An 11,046-nucleotide genomic window follows, 5' to 3' on the forward strand; every position below is an offset into this window, starting at 1 on the left:
TATCTGGGAAAATGACTTGAACTTGGATCAGGGTTCCCATCACAGCCTTCTCAAGTACTTGATCTCTCCTCATTGGACATCCGTGCTTTTTTCTGCAGAACACCACAGGTTCTGGCTTAGCAACTTCAGAGATTACTTGTGGGATCGCATCAGGAGCTCTGTGCCTCCAGCTGCTGTTTTTGCTTTTCTTCCTGCCATAGCCGTCATGGGGGTCCTCTGCTGCCTCACGTAAGCTGCTGCGGGATGAGGAGAGGGAGGGAGAGGGGACCCTGAGGGAGAGACAGAACAATCAAGCTCCCCACCATCCTATACATCTATAATTAAGGGTAAGTTTTAAGGAATGTCATGGTTGTTTTATCCAGCCCACTCCATCCATTAGGAACAACTTACAGGTGACATTCAATAACCAGTGTTTCCAACTGACTTTTTTTTTTTTCTACTAACTTCATTTACTCCTAACTATCTTTCCCTTTGGTTTAGGAATTATACATGGAAAATATACAATTAACTATGTTTTCCAGGGCCAGAAATTCAAAATTTGTCACAATATTTATATAAATCATATGAAATCTAAGAGATCCTTGAAATAGTTAACAAAATAAAGATAAGTAGAAAAACCTTAATTTTATTAATCCAATCAGAATTTACTGAGAGATGACTACTTGCCTGTCTCTGCCCTGGTTGCTAGTGAGACAGAGGAATGAGACAACAGAAGAACTGTCTGGTGGGTCAGTGTTAGGGTGGGAGACAGAGTCTGAGTGGGGAACCCATGGAAGTATGCTCAAGGGTTGTTAGAACTGCACAGCCTAATAAAGTGACTGAGGGCAAAGATCAGCTAAGGGTGTGGCATCCCCACCTAAGACTCCTGATAATCTCAGATGATCATGGGACCAAGAACCTCATCTAGGAAACGACCTTGGGTATGGTTGCTGACCCACAGAACCGGTCAGAGCCAAACAGATGTCAGGTGACTTTTTGAGAGAAGCTTCTTACCTAAGAAACCATGAGCCAGAATTAAATGAGTTTTAAAACAAGACTTGGACCTCTGGTCTTCCATGAGAAGGATATAGGCCTCGAAGTTTCCTAGGATGGCATCTTCCAGGCCCAGAGAATAATGGCTGGGAAGAACCTCCCAGAAGGTGGGCAGCAGGCCACAGAGCTTCTCCTACAAAGCGGCTCGGGCCTAATCAGTATGTGTGCCCAGCAGGACTAGAGAAGCACTTACAGAGCAAACGGCTGCTGTGTGTCTCCCATATTCCTTTCTCCAAATGGGACTGTTCATGGTGGGTATACTCCTCCTGCTCCGTCCTTGTACTGGGTGTGTGGAGAGCCGCAGATAACTTGTTTTACTTAATACATTACTCAGACCAAGAGCAGCTGCACCCAGATTGGAGAGAAGCAAGCCTCACCCAGGTACTCTGGACTTTGAGCTGGGTACAGTGATAAATAGGATTTTAGTCTCATGATAAAGTTGTGCCATGAGTCCACGGTTGTGAGACAGGAGTGCTGTGTTCAGGGTACTGTCAGGGGCCAACACCTGGGGAGCGTAGTGACAGGAAGGGAAAGGTCACACTGTTTTGCAAGCCCAGCAAAGCCTTGGTTGACCCCATCAGAGCTGTCCCCGTTAGCCTAAAAAGGGTAAAAAAACAATTTTTTTTTTTGAGAGCAAGCACACGAGAACAGGGGAGGGCAGGGCAGCAGGAGAGGGAGAGCAAGAGAAACTCAAGCGGGCTCCACACCCAGCATGGAGCCCAATGCGGGGGCTCCATCCCAGGACCCTGAGCTCACGACCTGAGCCGAAATCGAGAATCGGACACTTCACCGACTGAGCCCCCCAGGTACCCCTGAAATGGCTGCCACTTGATAGAGGCTGGGTGTGGACGACACTCCCAGCAGCCAGAGAAATCAGGCTGCTCACAAGGGGGAGCCTGAGCGGTGAGTGTCCGTGTGCCCTACAGGGTGGCTGTACCCCACACAGGGCAGGAAAAATGAAGCGGGTATCAGAGAAAGGCCACATTGCCCAACAAGAGAAGGCGGGACACAAGTGGAGAGCTATCTGATTCTGAATCTCTCCTTGCTGTGACTCAAACTCCCGCCTCAGAAGCCTCAGGAGGACTTCGGGGGAGATAAAACCCACAAAACGCCCAAGGAAAGACTTCCTTCTTTGAAGTCGATGCCTCAACCTGGCGAGAAGAGCCATAGAAGCCCTTGCTGGGGACAAGCAAGCTAGGTGGGGCGAGACACACCAGTGCAGACAGTGAGGGCAAGAGGAAAGGCAAGATGGAGTAAAACGAAAGAAGGAGATAGGGAAGACAGCATTTAGAAATAAATAGACTTAATTTATTTAAAAACCTTATTTAGTTATTAAAAATACCTTAGGGAAAGTGGTATTAAAGGGAAAACTGATAGATGCAGGGGGCACGAAATAACCACCTTGTAGAAGAGACTGAAATCACACAACAGGAAAAGAACACTTCGAGGTATAATTTTTAAGTGTTACAGTAATAAAGGCGGGTCTGAGTCTATAGTCATAAAGGGCACATAAAATCCCAGGAAAAATTGGCACTTGATACTGGGCACATAGCAGACTCTCAATAATACTGGATTTTTAAAACGATTTTATTTTTAAGTAATCTGTACCCCCAATGTGGGGTTTAAAGTCACAACCCCGAGATCAGGAGTTGCATGTCCCACCAAGTGAGCCAGGCTGGTGCCCCAATAATACGGGAGGGAGTCATCATTCACTGAGCTGAGGCAAACTGCTGGAAGGTAAGAATTTGCTACATGGAAAATGCAAAGAGAAAGAAAGACCAAAATGCTATTCTAATTGATGCTGAGATGAGATCTAGGGAGCTGTGGGCCCGCAGCCACACCGCAGGCCAGAGGGGAACTTGGGTAAGACCACAGGCTGCTGAGAGCATGATCGGACCCAAAGACCATGGGCTGCCCTAGAGATTTAAAAATACATTTCAGTGAGGTGCCTGGGTGGTTCAGTTGTGAAGTGTCTGCCTTTGGCTCAGGTCATGATCTCGAGGTCCTGAGATCAAGTCCCGAATCTGGCTCCCTGCTCAGCCTCTGCCACTGTCCCTCCCCACTACTCATGCTCTCTCTGTCTCAAATAAAGAGAATCATTTAAAAAAATACATTTCACTGTATTGACTGGGAAGAGTTTCTCTGTGCCTCTTACCCTCTATCCGGGCTGATACAGCACTAGCTGCTTTGTTGCCTGAGGAAATCAACATGGAAGCCTTCTTCATCTCCCAGAGTGCTGGTGGCGATCACGGACGCTGACTGCAGCTAACAAGTATGCAAAGAAACGTGTATAAGGAGTTTTTAGTATGGTTTATAATATTGAAAAAAATACATAAAACTTATTCGGTCACTGGCTAGTTAACGAAAGCACCGAATGTTCATACAATGAGTACTATATGGTCACCAAAAAGTTGTTGTAGAGGATAATTCCATGGAATCCTGTTCATGAAATACTGAGTGCGAAAACGCAGATTATAAGAGAGGATATACAACTGAAACTAATTTGTTACCAGAAACTAGAGTCACCTGGGTAGCTCAGTCCGCTAAGCATCAGACTGTTGATGTCAGTCTGTGTCTGCATCTCTGGGGAGTGAGCTCAAGCCCTGTCTCCACTAGCATGGAGCCTACTTAAAAACAAACAAAAAAACTAATTAAAAAAAAACTACATGTAGGGGTGCCTGGGTGGCTCAGTGGGTTAAAGCCTCCACCTTCAGCTCCGGTCATGATCCCAGGGTCCTGGGATCGAGCCCTGCATTGGGCTCTCTGCTCAGCAGGGAGCCTGCTTCCTCCTCTCTCTCTGCCTGCGTCTCTGCCTACCTGTGATCTCTCTCTGTCAAATAAATAAATAAAATCTTTTTAAAAAACTCTATGTACAGGCTAAAAAGCTTTTAAGGATCTAACCAAAATATTAGACATTGGTTATCTCCTTGTGGTGGTAAATGGGTGGTTCTAATTATTATTACTATTGTCATTATTGATTTTCATTTAACTGTGCTTCCCAATCTTTTCAGAACAAACTGTGTTGTTTGGTTATTAAGTTTTTAAGCAAATACTTGATTTTCCTAAAAGATGTGTTTATTTGAGAGAGAGTGCAAGTGGAGGGGCAGAGGGAAAGGGAGAGAGAGAATGTTCAATCAGACTCTGAGCATGGGGCCGAATGTGGGGCTCAATCCCACAACCCATGAGATCGTGACCTGAGCCAAAACCAAGAGTCAGACACTTAACTGACTGAGCCACCCAGGTGTCCCCAAAACATACTGTAAAAACAAAAGAAGAGGGGCACCTGGGTGGCTTACCCAATGGACCATATGACCCTTGATCTTGGGGTCATGAGTTCAAGTCCCATGTTGGGTGTACTGATTGCTTAAAATAAATTTTAAAATATTAATCACTCAATAAAAACAAAAGAAGAAAAGCTACCTAACCATAGTTCTACATCTACCTCCAATCCCAACTATATAATGCTAGAAACATTCATACTCTTATTTTCTCAAGTCATCAAAGCATTTTGTCTGAATGAAATCACATGGTTCATATTAAAAGGAGATGTTGTCTAAAATCATATGTTGGAAAAGGGAACTACAAAGTACCTCGATGCAATCCAGACCACTTAGTTCATCGATTTTGCTTCTTTTCCTAGTATTGTCGTAGGTGACCCAGGCCAGTGAAGTTCCGGAAGATTCAGCTGGGCAGAATACGCTATTTGCTTACAATGAGGAAGTACCCATGAATTAAAATTAAATGATCTTCCATGTTAAACTATCTTTGCCTTTATTTTCACCTTTAAAACTTGTAGTCAAAAAATGGGAATAGCCTTATTACTGTTTTGATTATAAGAGTATTATGTATTTATTACAAGAAAATTTTCACAAAATACTGAAAGAAGAAAATACCTGTAATCCTAGTACACAAAAATAAACATTGCTTTGTTTAAGATTTTATTTGTCAGGGAGAGAGAGCACAAGCGGGGGAGCAGTAGGCAGAGGGAGCAGCAGGCTCCCCATGGAGCAAGTTGAGAATATAGGGGAGCAGGGACAGGGGCTGGAGGCTAGTCGGGTGACAACTTCGCTTGAACCTGGTGGGGAGCAGCCGATTCTGGAGTCATTGTGACGGGAGAGCCTGGCAGGATCTGATTCTAAGTTGGATGAGTGTGGGGGAGAGTAAGACTTCAAGGATGCCTCACAGGCCTGTAGCCCGAGCCAGTGAAGGGAGGGAGTCATCATTCACTGAGCTGAGGCAAACTACTGGAAGGTAAGAATTTGCTACATGGAAAATGCAAAGAGAAAGAAAGACCAAAATGCTATTCTAATTGATGCTGAGATGAGATCTAGGGAGCTGTGGGCCCGCAGCCACACCGCAGGCCAGAGGGGAACTTGGGTAAGACCAACAGGCTGCTGAGAGCATGATCAGACCCAAAGACCATGGGCTGCCCTAGAGGCCAATGGGGAACAAATGGACCAAGTGAACAAATCCGTAGTCCGCCTCCCCCCACCCCAGGGCAAACCCTGTCCCACCTTCTAACACCAGAGCCTTGCTTGTTTCTAAACTTTATAAAACCTCCATCATATGTATGTGTTCTGTGGTTTTCTTTCTTTACTTGCTTTATGTTCTGAGATCCTCCCAGCTTGATACTTGGAAAGCGTTCTCCTTATTCAGACCATCAAGTGTACAAGGACATTTCTACTGTTTCCGGGTTGGTTGGTTGGTTTTCTCTTCTCCATAAAGCTTCTATAGGCATTATTACGTGTCTCACGGTGCACACGAACGAGAGCTTCCCTACAGACTGTGTCCTGGGATTGACTTGCTGGGTCAAGGGGTAAGTGCACGCCCCACACCAAGGTCAGTGCTGGCTTCCCTCAAGTGACTGAACAGATTTGCACTCCTCCCACCAGGAGGGAGGAACGCCCCAGTGTCCCGCCCACTTGAGAACAGGAAATGTCTTAGGTCTTTTCATTGCTTGCCAGTCTGGCCCATGAGAATTTACACCCTGTTGTTTTCTTTGTATTTCCCTGAAAATCCATGAGACCGAAGACCTTTTCATGTGGTTTTTTTTTTTTGGTCATTTGTCTTTCTCTTCTATGAAATTCCTATGAATGAATTTTGCCCACTTTTCTAATGTGTAGTTTTATTCATTCTTCTGTAGGAACTCTTTACATATTCTGTATACCATTGTTTTGAACACTATTGATGTGGAAAATACCTTCTTCCAGTTCGAGGATTGCATTTTCACTCTTGATAAGATGTATTTTGAAGAAGAGACATACTTACTTTAAAGTGGTCAAATTTGGCAATCACTTTTCTAAGAAATCCTTTTTTACCCCAGTGTCATAAAAGAAGTCTCCTACATTGCCTTCTAAAAGTTTTGTGCTTTTACCTTTCACTTTTAAGTCCTTAAGCTATTCAAACTAAGTTTTATATGGTGTGAGGTAGAGTCCAATTGTATTTTATTTTATTTATTTTTTAAGGTTTTATTTATTTAACAGAGAGAGAGAGAGAGAGCATAAGCAGCGGGAGCATCAGGCAGAGGCAGAGGGAGAAGCAGGCTCCTCTTTGAACATAGAGCTCCACGCAGGGCTTGATCCCAGGACCCCGGGATCATGACTTGAGCTGAAGACAGACGCTTAACCAACGGAGCCACCCAAGCAGCCCCAATTTCATTTTTTTAACATTGTGTGAAGCTATACTTTTCCATTCATGAACTTTGACCTGGAATTCTGTGCCTAAAGGCAGTTCTAGGAACTGAGAAAAACAGATAATTGCAATAAATTCCAAGGAGCAAACCCAGATTCTGAGCAATGAGCACCCTGAACTGGAATGGGCCACCCAGGAAAAGACTGTGTGACCATCCCTTCTCTGTGCCCGCTAGAGGCCAATGGGGAACAAGTGGGGCACTTTTCCACCCTGAGCTATGCCTCGAGAACAACTTTAGCTAAATTTTGCTCAAGGGGTCACTCTCTCTGAAGGTCTTCTGAGAGCAGTAGTTTGGATAAAGTGTTTGCCTTCACTTCCAACCGGCCTCAGCTTCTATTTTGGTAAGATCCATTTCCAGTACGGCCAGTGCCACAGAATCTATAGGCCGGCTGAGTCTTCCAAACCATGACGATGACTTATCTCTATTTCTGAGCTCTTCTGTAGTGGATTCCAACAGAATGTTATAATTCTGTCTCCACAGTATGTAGAGTCACATTTATTTCTAAGTATTTTATTGTTTTAGACGTTACACTGAATGGTATCTTTGAAAAATTGTATTCTCTGTGTGTTGTTGGTATGTAGAAATATAATCAATTTCGGTATTTAAAAAGCTATCAGGGGGCACCTGGGTGGTTCAGTGGGTGAAGTGTCTGCCTTCGGCTCAGGTCATGATCCCAGGACCTGGGATCGAGCCCCGCATCATCGTCATCGGGCTCTCTGCTCAGCGGGGAGTCTGCTTATCCCTCTGGGGTCTCCCTCTCTCTTTCTCTCTCTCAAATAAATAAATAAAATCTTTTTTAAAAATAAAAAAATAAAAAAAGATTATATCAATAGACTTACACTTAGCACTTTTTGATTTTAATAAGTTATTGATAGATTTTTTAGTTTATAAAGATAATACAATATCTGCTGTTAGTGACAATTTTGTTTCTTCTTTTCCAATATTTGTACCTTTATAATAATTTTACTTTTACCTTACCTTATACAGGTGCTCACACTCTCTCTCTCTCTCTCTCTTTCTGTCAAATAAATAAAATCTTTGAAAAAAATTCAAATATTTTTCGGGTGCCTGGGTGGCTCAGTGGGTTAAGTCACTGCCTTCAGCTCAGGTCATGATCTCAGGGTCCTGGGATCAAGTCCCGTATCGGGCTCTCTGCTCAGCAGGGAGCCTGCTTCCCTCTCTCTCTCTGCCTGCCTCTCTGTCTACTTGTGATCTCTCTCTGTCAAATAAATAAATAAAATCTTTAAAAAAATTAAATATTTTTCATCTATTGAGATAATAGGATTTTCCCATTAATATGTTAATGCAGTTAATTTGGATTAATGCATTTTCTTTTTCTTTTTTAACATATTTTTTATTTATTTACTTGAGAGAGAGAGCATAAGCAGGGGGAGCAACTCAGGAGCTGGATCCCTGGACCCTGGGATTGTCACCTGAGCTGAAGGCACGTAATCCACTGAGCCACTCAGGATCCCCCAAATTTTCTTTTTTTAAAAAGATTTTATTTCTTTAGACAGAGAGAAGGGTGCGGGGCAGAAGGAGAGGGACTCTCTGGCTTGAACCAAAATCAAGACTTGGACACCCAACCACTGAACCACCCAGGCTCTCCTGGGTTAATAAATTTTCTAACATTAAGCTAATCTTGAGTTCAAATATCTGAAGGTTTTGGTCCAATTTGGTTATCTGTTGTTCTGCTGGATCTCACCCTTGGGTCCTTGTTTTTTGATTTTATGTAGTATTTTATTTTATTTATTTTATTTTACTGTGAGCTACAAGGACTGAACTATGCTTATCAATTCTCAAGGGAGAATTTGTGTTGAGCCCTTTGTGGTAGACTCAGTTAGTCCTGCAGAAAATGGGTGAGTGTTTGCCAGGGACTCAAGACCACAGGACTGGGCAGTGACTGAAATGATGGCTTCATTTGGAGTGATGACAGTGTTCTGGAATGAGAGTGGTGATGGCCGTACAACTCTGTGATTATGCTAAAAGTCATTGAATTGTTCACTTTTTAAAAAGATTTTATTTTTATTTATTTATTTGCGAGAGAGAGAAGAAGACCATGAGCAGGAGAGAGAGGCAGAGGGAGAGGGAGAGGGAGAAGCAGGCTCCCTGCTGAGCAAGGAGGCTGACTGGGGACTTGATCCCAGGACCACGGGATCATGACCCAAGCCCAAGGCAGACGCTTCACCAACTGAGCCACCCAGGCCTCCCTGAATTGTTCACTCTAAGTGGGTGAATTTTATCTTGTCTTGGGCCAGCCCTCAGAGGAGGCCTGCTTCATCGGGAATTGGGAAAAAGGAAGAATGGTTTGGCTCAGAAGAAGCAAGGCCATGTGTTCTGCGGTTTCTGTACCTAGACTGTAGTTCTGAATACATTTCTCTGCGCACAGAGGAAGGTCTGGAAACCCAATATTCCAAAGTGGGTAAGGCTGTTCCCTCTGCGTATTGGGAAGGGTGTAGGAGGGATTTTTCTGTACTTTATGTATTTGTGTATTTCTGATTTGTTTTCTTCTTAGCTCGTTCATACTGCATTGTGTGAGTATGCCACGGTTGATGGGCATTTGAGTTGTTCACAGGCTTTTGCTATGAACAAAACCATTTTCATGAGCTTTGTTGTCCACGTTCTTTGTTGTACATATTCAAAAATTTCTCTTGGATATATATATGTAGGAGTAGAATGGCTGGGTAGGAGGGTAGATGTGTGAACTCATATGGACTCACATTGTCTCTCACAGTTGATATTTTAAGTCTTTTTAAATTTTGATAACTGGGTGGGTTTATAGTAGTATTTCATTGTGGTCTTGATTTGCATTTTCCTGGTCACTAATGAAGTTGAACATCTGTTCCTATGTTTATTTCTCCATATGTGAGTTATTTAGTCATTTTTTTACCCATTTCTCTACTGGACTTTTAAAATTTAGTAATTTATAATCCTTTGTATATTTATAACAGGAATCCTTTGTCATTTGTGTATGTTAAGAATATTTTCTCCCAACGCATGTGTGTTTTTTTTTTTTGCTTTTGACTTTGTCTTTTGGTAAGTAAGATTTCCTAATGTTAACAAAGCCAACTTTATCAATATTCCATATACTCGGTGGTTTTCCTGCATTGTTTTGTAAAGAAAACTTTTTCTTTTTTTAAAAAAGATTTTATTTATTTGACAGAGAGACACCTAGAGAGGGAACAGAAGTAGGGGGAGTGGAAGAGGGAGAAGCAGGCTCCCTGCTCAGCAAGGAGCCCCATGTGGGGCTCGATCCCAGGACTCTGGGATCATGACCTGAGCAGAAGGCACAGGCTTAAGGACTGAGCCACCCAGGTGCCCCAAGGAATCTTTTTCTATCCTCCAAAGTAAAAGTGGTGCATAAACAATGACTTTTGGAACACTGAAAAAAAAAGTTGTTTGCTGGTGTTTTCTTTCAAGAGCTTTTTGACATTTAAGTGTATTTTTGACATTTAAGTTCTTAATCCATCTGGAATAGATGGGGTTTGTTTTTTGTTTTTTTGTTTTTTTTTGCATATGGCAGGGAAAGGTTTCGTATTTTATGTCTTCCAAAGTAAGCAAGCATTTTCCAGCTTCAGTTAATGAAAGTCTTTGTAGAGTCACCTACCCTCCTGGCTGTATCACGTAGCAGTTCTGCACCTGTGCGGTGTGCTTCCGTGTTCTGTACTCTGTTCTACTGCTCACTTAACGCGTCCCTGTGCCGGGGTTGCTTCTTTCCTTTTCTGCTGTGTCTCTGTCTCTCTCAGCTTTCTACGGTGCCTTTGGGCTCATGGTGGGGGAGGGCGCCATCAATCATGGGATCTCAGCCTCCTTTCGGAGAAAACAGGGTGATGCGGCTGTAACTCTTGCCCTCGGACTTTTTCCTTTTGGCTATGAGTTGCTGGAAGGTCCAAAGATTGTATGTGGAGGAACAAAGTGCTGATAACACTGTGAGGTTCCTAGCTCGCGGTAGAGGAGGCCAGGTTTTCATCAGATGTGTGCGTGGGGACAGCTGGAGCCCTGTAAGCGCAGGAGGAGTTTGTTTTGTTCTGAAACCAACTAACCCTAACCCTAACCCTTCCCTCAACAGGACTCCTGCTCTACCACCACCAAGGCTTTAGGATGCTAAGGAATGTAGGTTCCCTTGGCTTCCCCTGTTCCCTCAAAATTTTTGTGGCATTAGCTGTAGGAGATGTGGCCCGAGACAAGGAGAAAGAGCTTGCCGTTGGGAGCAATCAGGCCTTTCATCACTGACTCGCTGACAGCAACGTAAATCACAGGGTACCTGCAGTCCAAAGAGCCTTAAAGGCATTTTCGCAACATTCGGGGCCCGCAGAGATTTC

This window comes from Mustela nivalis, assembly GCF_964662115.1.
Source record: "Mustela nivalis genome assembly, chromosome: X".
NCBI lineage: Eukaryota > Metazoa > Chordata > Mammalia > Carnivora > Mustelidae > Mustela > Mustela nivalis.